The sequence below is a fragment of the Meles meles genome, chromosome 19, assembly GCF_922984935.1.
Source record: "Meles meles chromosome 19, mMelMel3.1 paternal haplotype, whole genome shotgun sequence".
In the NCBI taxonomy this organism is placed as follows: Eukaryota; Metazoa; Chordata; class Mammalia; order Carnivora; family Mustelidae; genus Meles; species Meles meles.
Genome location: NC_060084.1, coordinates 42,255,317 through 42,265,794, shown reverse-complemented (window position 1 = coordinate 42,265,794; position 10,478 = coordinate 42,255,317).

Sequence of the window (10,478 nt, the reverse complement as noted above, 5' to 3'; positions counted from 1 at the left end):
GCCCGATGTGGGGCTCGATCCCGGATCCTGGGATCATGACCTGAGCCGAAAGGAGAGGCTTAACCCACTGAGCCACCCAGGCGCCCCCTGACTTTTACTTTTAAGATTAACACCCCACAGCTGCTTGTTACACATTCGTGAGCACAACTGTGCTGGTCAGTCCACCGTGTGGACAGAGTTTACATTCTAAAAGGGAGGGAACAGTTCACGGAAATAACCACAAAAGTAAGTGTAAACATGTAAATGCTGTGAAGTAACAGTAGAGGAATCCACAAGAGCATATGATACCAGGGGCTCCAAGAAGGCTTTTCAGAGGACATGAAATCTGAGCAGAGACTTGGAGGATGAGAGGATTTAACTAGATAAAGATTGCAAGGAAGAGTGTTTCAGGCAGAAGGAATAGCATGTGCAAATGCCTTGTGCCAAGAGAGAGAAGGGCCAAGGGGAGAGCAAGCGGAAGCAAGGTGGGAGGCGGGGAGATGTGTCTGCAGGTGGGGGCAGCCCAAGCAAGGTCTGTGGCAGGGCGAGGCGTTTGGGTTTGATCCTAAGCACAAGTCACACAGGGCTCCTCCCACAGCGTGTGACGGGATGTTCCTGGAAATGCCTTCTTTCACGCTTTCTCCCATCAGACTCTAGGAACGGGATGTACAGTACAGACTGTACGCAGCTGTGGGGCAGAGATGACAATTCCGTCTCTTCTGCATGTTCCTCTGGTTAATGATGCAGACTAGGGTTTTAAGAGTCAACCTCGGGCAAGTCAGATGAGTCCACGATGTGAGAAAACAGACCTGGAGAGCTCAGCATTTCACTGATGCAAGGGAGGATGGGTTGGCCTGATGTTACTTAACAACGATGAAGGGAGGAGCTCGTCGCCCCACACATGGAATATATTTTGAGGGCGGCCAGAACAGCCTGCAGGCAGCAGTGGAAGAAACCACAGCTTGGTGACGGAGAAGATACAGGGCACAGGCAGCTGCTTCAATACCACAGGTCTGGGCATACGGGGATAGAGGGCAGAGTGAGAGGGCTTCTTTATACATCATTGTTACAGCAGTCATAAAGGGGTTCTTTTTTGAAAAAGATTTTATTTATTTATTTGACAAAGAGAGATCACAAGTAGGTAGAGAGGCAGGCAGAGAGAGAGAGAGAGAGAGAGAGAGAGACAAAGAAGCAGGCTCTCTGCTCGGCAGGCTCCCTGCCGAGCAGAGAGCCCGAGGCAGAACTGGATCCCGGGACCCTGAGATCATGACCTGAGCAGAAGCCAGTTGCTTAACCCACTGAGACACCCAGGCACCCATAAAGGGGATCTTGTAAGGGGGCAGCTAGCCTGTCCCCATGTGGTCGGGATAGCACCTTTCAGTCTCCCACTCTTGGGGAGTCCTCTCCATCTGCTGTCACAGAACAATTGCCGTTCCTTTCCCACCGATGCCTCTTGTTTGTTATGAAACTGGTAAGTGGCTGCCTAAGCTGTCTGTGCCACACCTAAAACACGGGGGCAATTGTGGTAGCCTCCTCATGGGGTACTTCTGAGGACATTGAGATACCTGTAGTGTTTCCAGGGTACCTGGTACCTAGTAAGGGTTCAGTAAGTTTAGCTGCCATTGTTAACAGTGTCTCCAGCCTCCTGAAGATCCCCCCAAATCAAACACACCTGAGATGTGAGGCAGGTATAAACAAGTTCTTTTACTGAAGGGTCAGTTAATTAGTGTTGACACTGCTGCAAGTGTCAGAACCCCAATCTCAAGTGGACTTAAATAGAACAACAACAAAGGAGATTGAACTTATTGGTACACTAAAATGTTTTCAGCTTCAGGCATAGTTGGATCCAGGTGCTCAAGACGACAATAGTAGGAGCGTATCTCTGTCTCTTCTACCAGCTCAATGTACATCTATGTGGCCTCATTCTCAGGCTGACTCCCCCTTCCTGGGAGAAACAATGGCAACTCGAGGTTCACATCCTATTAAAAGGCTGAGTAACCCAGACAAAATATCAGCAGAATTCCCAGAATTGAATCTCACTGGCTGAGCCTCACCATGTACCCATCCCAGAACCAATGGCAGTGGCCAGTGTACAATTGGCCAGGGCTAGGGCCTGTGCTCATTCCTGGAGCTAGGAAAGGATGTCATAGTCCAAACTATAGGGGCTGAACACAGGGACAAGAATTGCCCAAAGGAAAATACGAAGGCTGTTACTCAAAGAAGAGAGAGTGGTTGCTGGTCAGAGGGAAACCAGAGATGTCCTCTACAGTCACACAGATCTCTGATTAGATGGCTTGGGGTGTGACTTTATCCAGCTTTCTTGCCTCCTTGAACCACTAGGGGAAATGAGCCACCAGGGCTTGTTTCTTGGAAAGGAAAATGTCTACAGTGAAATCTTTTCTCCTGTTGTCTCTTGTTCTATTCTCAACCTTCCCCCTATAGCTCTGCTTTCCAGCCTTTGAATCTGGCATTCCTCCCTTCTTCCCTGTGAAATTCCATCTTCCCATCTCTTGCAGTGGGGGAGTGGGGGGAAGCTTTAGTCAGATGCTAATAGAAACTCTCTTCTGGCCAAATCTCCTACACCCAAGGGGCCATGCCCACGTTTTGGGCTCTGGTCCTGAAATCACAAGAATTTGGTGGGTGTATCAGCCAGGATTCAACCAGAGAAGCAGAACCACTAAGCTATACCTATAAATAGCTATGAAGGCACTTGTTCCTGGATCTGATCTTATGCAATCTGGGGAGCAAGTGAAGCAGTCTCTGTCAGGGGGTTGTATTTAAGTCTGATACATGAACTTGAAGTCCACAGGGCAGGCAGGCAGGAAGGGAAGATGGATCTCAGGTCAGGGAGAGCAAGAATTAGCAGGAGCACATGCCCCAGGCTGGAGTCTGTGAGGATGGATTGAGCCTATTTCAGTTCCTGTTGCCTCTGACAACTTGGTGGTGTGTGTGTCCTTCTGGAGTCAGAGCCCTTCATCAGAGGGCTAAATGCACACCTGGAGTTAGGCAGCTGAAGGAGGATCCAGGGGAAGGTGGAGCAATTGCAGGACCAGTGGAGTGAGCCAGCAGATAAAGGCCAGGATGCATGAGCTTCTAGAAGCCTGCTACTTCCGACTGCCCCAAATCTTCCATAAGAATCCCTCCTATGGGCTCAACCTTATGGAAACACACGGAGAAGGGGATTCTGGGAAATGTAGTTCAATGCAAGCAAGTTGCTACATTAGGAAACCACCACACACAGTCCACCCCTTGTCACCCAGCACGTAGGCATCTCCTTAAACCATACTTAATCTCCAAATAAAAAGAATCACAGAGTCGTGCTTTAACTAAAGTACACATGTGTCAGCTAAAACTCAGAATTTGCTAGCCCTTCTCTAAGGAGAAGATAGGGCACCTTTTTTTTTTTTTTTTTTTAATTATTGGTTGATGCTCATTCTTCTCATAGCTGATTCTCCACCTTTGATATCTTGTCATTTACATATTGAGCAATAAAGCTAACTGCTATGAACACATCCTATATTAGCGAACAAGGGGAAAGAGGGAAAGAAAATAAAAAATATTTGGTATGTATATATACACACACGTATTCATTTCAGAAAAGGGAAGAAGTAAGTATTTCTTTCTAGAAGTATAGCTACTACAATTCTTACTTCTGTACCTGCTCACAGCTGGCATTTATAATTATGTTTATACCTCCCTTTCCCATTATCCATTTGCTATGGTCTCCATGTTTAGGGTCCCTCCCATTCATATGTTGAATGACCAATAGGATGATACCAGGAGGTGGGGCCTTTGAGAGGTGATAAGGTCATGGAGGTGGAGCCCTTATGAATGGGACTCTTACAAAAGAGACCCCAGGGAGCTCCCTAGCCCCTTCCACCATGTGAGGATTTAAGAAGTCTGAACCCAGAAGAGGGCCCTTACCCGACCGTGCTGATGCCCTGATCTTGGACTTCTAGCCTTTAGAAGTTTGAGAAATAAATTTCCATTGTTTATAAGCTACCCCTGCTTGTGGTGTTTTGTTATAGTGGCTGAATGGACTAAGAGGCCTCTCTGTATTCACTCTGCCCTCAGCGGCCATCTTGTCTGCTCTATCTCTACCTTCCGTTCTGTCAGTTTTTTGCATCGTGTATGTTCGCGGTCTGTTAGATATGTAAAGGTTAATAATTCCTTTTTTAAAAGATTTTATTTATTCATTTTAGAGATAAAGAGAGAGAAAGAGTGGGGCGGGGAGCAGAGGGAGAGGAATAACCAGCCTCCACACTGAGCTCAGAGCCCAACACAGGGCTCAAACCCGTGACACTGAGATCATGACCTGAGCTGAAATCAAAAGTCAAATGTTTAACTGACTGAGCCCCGCAGGCACCCCTAATGGTTTATAATTCTATCTTCTTGTTGTATTGAACTTTTTCTTAATACAGAATGTACTTTGTCTCTTGCAACATTTTTATTTAAAGTCTATTTGCTCTGAAATTAGTAGAGACAACTTGCTCTCTTTTGGTTACTTTTTGAATGGAGTATCTTTTCCCATCTTTTTGCTTTCAATCTACTTTCAATGTATTTCAATCTATTTGTGAATTCAGATGATTTCAATCCATTCTACCTATTTCATTTTCAATCTGATTTTAGATCCGATATCTTTGGATCTAAAATGAGTCTCTTGTAAACAACATATGTTTTTGTCCCTCCTGCCAGTCTCTGTCTTTTCATTGGAGTGTTTCATTCATTCCCATTTATAGTAATTATTGATAAGGAGGGAATTAACTTCTTCCACTTTCTTATTTAATTTCCATATGTTTTACAGCTTTTTAGTCCCCCATATGCTACATTGCTAACTTCTTTGATGTTTCGTTAACTTTCTTATAATGAAGTATTTAAATTTCTTTCTCAGGGCACCTGGGTGGCTCAGTGGGTTAAAGCCTCTGCCTTCGGCTCAGGTCATAGTCTCAGTGTCCTGGGATCGGGCCCCACATCAGGCTGTCTGTTCAGTGGGGAGCCTGCTTCCTCCTCTCTCTCTGCCTGCCTCTCTGCCTACTTGTGATCTTTCTCTCTCTCTCTCTCTCTGTCAAATAAATAAATAAAATCTTTAAAAAAAAAGAATGAATTTCTTTCTCATTTCTTTTGTGCATTCTATAGCTATTTTCTTTGTAGTTACAATGGGGATTATATTTAAAATCCTAAAGTTGTAATCCTCTGATTTGAATTTAGACCAGCTTAATTTTAATAACATACAAAAACTCTTCCTTTACAGCTCTGTTCCAACCCTTTGGGTTGTTGATGTCACAGAATTACATCTTTAAACATTCTGTGCCCCAAAACACAAATTAAGAATTCTTTTGAGGGGCACCTGAGTGGCTCAGTGGGTTAAGCCTCTGACTTCGGCTCAGGTCATGATCTCAGGGTCCTGGGGTTGAGCTCCGAATCAGGCTCTCTGCTCAGCAGGGAGCCTGCTTCCCCCTCTCTCTCCCTGCCTGCCTCTCTGCCTACTTGTGATCTCTGTCAAATAAATAAATAAAATCTTAAAAAAGAAAAAAGAATTCTTTTGAATGGATTAGTCTCACATCATGTAGAAAACAAAATTGGTATTCGAAACCAACGTCATGGGCACCTGGGTGGCTCAGTGAGTTAAAGCCTCTGCCTTCAGCTCAGGTCATGATCCCAGGGTCCTGGGATCGAGTCCCATTTCGGGCTCTCTGCTCAGCCGGGAACCCGCTTCCCTTCCTCTTTCTCTGCCTGCCTCTCTGCTTACTTGTGATCTCTGTCTGTCAAATATATAAATAAAATCTTAAAAAAAAAAAGAAACCAATGTCATAATAATACTAGCTTTTTGACTAATAATTTTTAAAAATGTCTCTCAGATAATAGAGCAAACAAAAAGTGCATTTATAAATCATTATTAAAATAATATTAGCTTCTTAATTGTCCATGTATGATACTGTGATTTATAATACAAAATACATGAGTGGTCTCCATCTCCATTCCTGACACAGAGCTTCTTAAACCCTCAGACAGAGCTATAAATATATCTTTTGTTATGTTAATGAGGTGATCCTTGGACCATCCCTAAGGAAGAGATATGATTGTCTATGGAGCCAATCATATGACTAGAGATTTGGAACTTTGCCTCTTATAACCCTACCTCCTGGAAGGAAAGGGGCTGGAGGCTGAGTTGAATTGCCACTGGTCAGTCTTGCCTATGTAATGAAGCCTCCATAAAAACCCAAAAAGGTGGGCTTCCTAGAGCTTCTGGGTGGGTGAAGGCATGACTATCTGGGGAGAGAGAGCACAGAAGCTCCACGCCACCCCCCCCCCCCATAACATCTTGCTGTCTGCCTCCCTTCTATCTGGCTGTTGCTGAGTTACCTCCTTTTATAACCAGTAATAAACCAGTATTCTGGTAAGTGCAATGTTTCCCTGAGTTCTGTGAGCCACTCTAGCTCACTCATTGAACACAAGGAGGAGGTCGTGGGAACCTCTGATTTATGGCCAGTCCTTCAGAAGCACAGGAGACAGCCAGGACCTCCCTCTGGCTTCTGAAGGGACAGGCTTATAGGACAGAGCCCTTAACCTGTGGAATCTGATGCTATCTCAGAGTAGGTAGTGTCAAAATTGTGAAATTGTAGGACATCCAGCTGCCATTGGAGAATTGCTTGGTGTGGGGGGGGAGACATTACATGTCAGAATTCAGTACAGAATCTCACCACATTTTAACTTTATTTAGATCTTCATTTCCTTAGGTGTTTTCCAGGTGCTGTCAAGCAGCTTTTCACACCACCCCACAAGACCACGCTAAGCATTTCTTGGGGGATGGAACAAGTTCCCTCAGCTTCCTTTCTTTTTTTTTTTTAAAGATTTTTTTAATTTATTTATTTGACAGAGAGAGACCACAAGTAGACAGAGAGGCAGGCAGAGAGAGAGAGAGAGAGGGAAGCAGGCTCGCCACCGAGCAGAGAGCCCGATGTGGGACTCGATCTCAGGACCCTGAGATCATGACCTGAGCCGAAGGCAGCGGCTTAACCCACTGAGCCACCCAGGCGCCCCCTCAGCTTCCTTTTTAAATATGAGAATGTTTTGGGATGCCTGGGTGGCTCAGTGGGTTAAGCCTCTGCCTTCAGCTCAGGTCGTGATCACAGGGTCCTGGGATGAGCCCCACATTGGGCTCCCTGCTCAGTGGAGATCCTGCTTCTCCCTCTCCCTCTGCCTGCCTCTCTGCCTACTTGTGCTCTCTCTCTTTCTCTCTATCTCTCTGTCAAATAAATTTGACAGTATTTATAAATACGAAATAAATATAAATAAAATCTTTTTTTAAAATGAGCACTGGGCATTACAGGCAACTGATGAACCACTAAATTCTACCTCTGAAGCTAGAAAAGAAAAAAGAAAAAAAAAAAGAAAAAGCAGCAGCAGTCAGTGATCAGACAACTGATCCTCTATATTTGGAGGACAAAGTGCTTTTTGGCCATTTGGGTCCTGCAGGGGGTGATGCAAGCTGCAGGAGGAACATGTGCACAGGCACCTGCCACGGGTCTGGGGCCGAGGGCTGGGCAGCTGCTACTCTGCTAAGAGCTGAAATTGAAGGAAATTACCACAATGTACCATCCAAGCCTTCCTCTGGAAGTTTTCAGGCTTCAGTCGTCTGCGTCGTTCCGAAATGAGTCTCCGGTGCAATTGCCGTCCAGGTGGGGAGACAGCTTCCTTGGGCCTCCTGCTCTGCCATCTTCCCAGAATCCTCTGGGGGTTCTTTGTCAGGTGATGACAATGTTCTAATATGGGTTGTAGTGAAGGTTGTGCATATCTGTGAATAGACTAAAAACTATTAGATGGTACACTTTAAAGACACGGATTGTATGGTATGTGCATTATATTATAAGAAAGCGGTTGTTTAAAAGAAAGAAAGAAAAGTGCTGCTCTTTCCATGAGGGAAGCTGTTCCATGTAATCAGCCTGCCATCACCAAGCTGACCGATCCACTTGGGGACTGCTGCCGGATCAGGGGATTTAGTGCTAGTCTTTTCTGCTGGCAGACTGGGCACTTACCAGTGGCAGTAGCCAGATCAGCCTTTCCGAGTGGAAGTTCTGATTGCAGATCCCACGCACAGCTCCCCTGGCCACCTCCCACACCCCATGGTTAATGAGCTGGGTTGGTGATGATGGCAGTGGCTGGGCAAAGAGACGGACTGGTGTCCACAAGGTGGCTTATCCTATCTTCCTAAAATCTTATTTTCTGAGTTCACTCTGGCGAGCCCCTGCGTAGGACACAATTCTCTTCCTCCTCTGGAGAGTTCTACCTACTTATCTCTTCCCCAGATCTCTTTGTAGCAGTCTCTGACCATCCAGTCAAACCATTATTGACAACTGATGAATTGATATAGATCTGTATTTCTGGGCATCTCTTGCTGCGGTCAAAATGGACAACCGGGTGCTCTGCTCAAATTTCTGCCCATGGGCAAAATTTCGCTTGACCCCCATCCTTCAGGGGTGTCCCAGGATGGCGCTGTCACGATACAGCGGTCCACTTTTGGGTGGTGCCTCCATGTCCTACGGAATTATATGTAAACCAGGGTTTTCTGTCACTAGAGTTTTACTATCTCCAAAATCTGATTTTTTTTATTCTCAGTCAACTAGTCATAGAGAGCTCCCCATGGGTCATAGGTGAGGTTTGAGAGCGAGAAGGCATTTAAGCAGGAATCAGGGACCTGAACATCAGGGTAACTTCCTCAGGCAAAGCACTCATGCCTTCACCACCTGCTAGCACCGTCTTGTCTAAACCACTTCCACAGATCGCTGCTGTGCATGCCTAACTTTGTGACTTCTTGGGTCGTGCAACAGGTGAAGAAATGTCGCTCCATCGGCATAGTATCTTAGTGGCCTGGGGTCAAATATTTAGCCTCTACTAAAGTCCAGTAGAAAGCCAAGAACTGTTTTTTCAAAGACAGAATAATTATTTTCAGAGAATGACCTGACTTTGCTCCAAAATCCTAGAGGTCTACACTGCGATTCACCAATAGGGAGCTGAGAGTCCCCAAAGAGCACCCCGTCTACCAAGACACTTCAAGCACCATTGTCTCAGCCCGGATCTGTTGCAGAGCTCTCCCTCATTCTGGATCCCACTCATAACTCTCAGCTGTCCAGATTGCTCAGTAAATGAGTGACAGCAGTATTTCTAAGTGAGGTATATGCAGATTCCAAGGTCTAGAGAAGTTCCCCAGTGCTGGGCTTCTCTTTCAGGGTCAGGAGGGCCATGAGCAGCAACTTTGCCTGCACCCAGGAAAGAATATCTCTACATCCCTCCAATCCCTGGACCCCAAGAATGTTCACTGAAGTGATAGACTGCACATTTTTGTGGGTGGGGTTTATTTCCCAATCTCTGGCATGCAGTTGTCCTTCCAATGTGTATAAAGTGGTGGCTATTTCTTGCTCATCAGATCCCATCATCATAATATCCTCCATCTAATGGGCCAGCGTGATGTCCAGGGGATAAGGCAGGTGCCTAAGCTCGGTCCAGACCATCTTATGACATAGGGCTGGAGTGCTGGTATACCTCTTGGCTGGGACAGTAGAGATGTTTCTGGCTTTTCCAGCTGAAAACAAACTTCTGATGGTCTTTACTATCAGGTATAGAAAAAAATAAAAAAAATTTAAAGCACGTTTTTCAGATCAGTAACTGTATAACAGGTCCTAGAAGATCTGTTGATTGCTCCAGCAACAAAACCCCATTTGGAACAACAGCAGCCATTGGAGCCACTCTCCCCTGCTTACATCTACAATGATCCACTGTCCTCTTCCCAGATCCCTCTGTCTTCTGCACAGTCCAGATAGGCAAGTTGATGGGATTGTGGTGGGACTCACCCCTCTGGCATCTTTCAAGTCTTTCTGGTGGCACCAATCTCTGCAGTCCCTCCAGGAACGTGGTATTGCTTTTGGTTTTCTATTTGCATAGGCAGAGAGAGTTCTGGCTCTTCCTACCGTGATATCCACCAACTCCGTGGTTCAGGGAACCAGAGTTGGAATTTTTATAATTGCTCAATGTATCTATTCCAATTATGCACTTCAGCATTGAGCAAATATCCACAGGATGGATTCAGTGACCAGTTAGGCTTTCTGTGGGACAGAACTTCCCTGAAATTCTGTTGATCACTTGACCCCCATAGCCCCACTCTGACTAACAAACCGCTAGCTCCCGGGGTTCCAGGAACTCGAGTCAGTCCACCTCTCCACAGTGTCCACTCATGCTTGGAAAATCTGATTATCTCCTTTCCCCCAGTGTACAGTTGCCTGGTAAATGACCACAGGTCTCCTGGGAGGAGTCTAGGAGAAAGATTTACCAGCATACATTTTGGGCAGCATAACAGGGTCGTACCTCCAAGGATCCCAGCCCTTCTTTCATCGAAGGCTCAAGTGTAGGATGTGATCGAGGTGCAATGACTCTCTGTTGGTCATCCAGCTCTGAACTCATTCACTAGTCCCAGAGCTCACCCACTAATTCAGATCAAGCAAGAC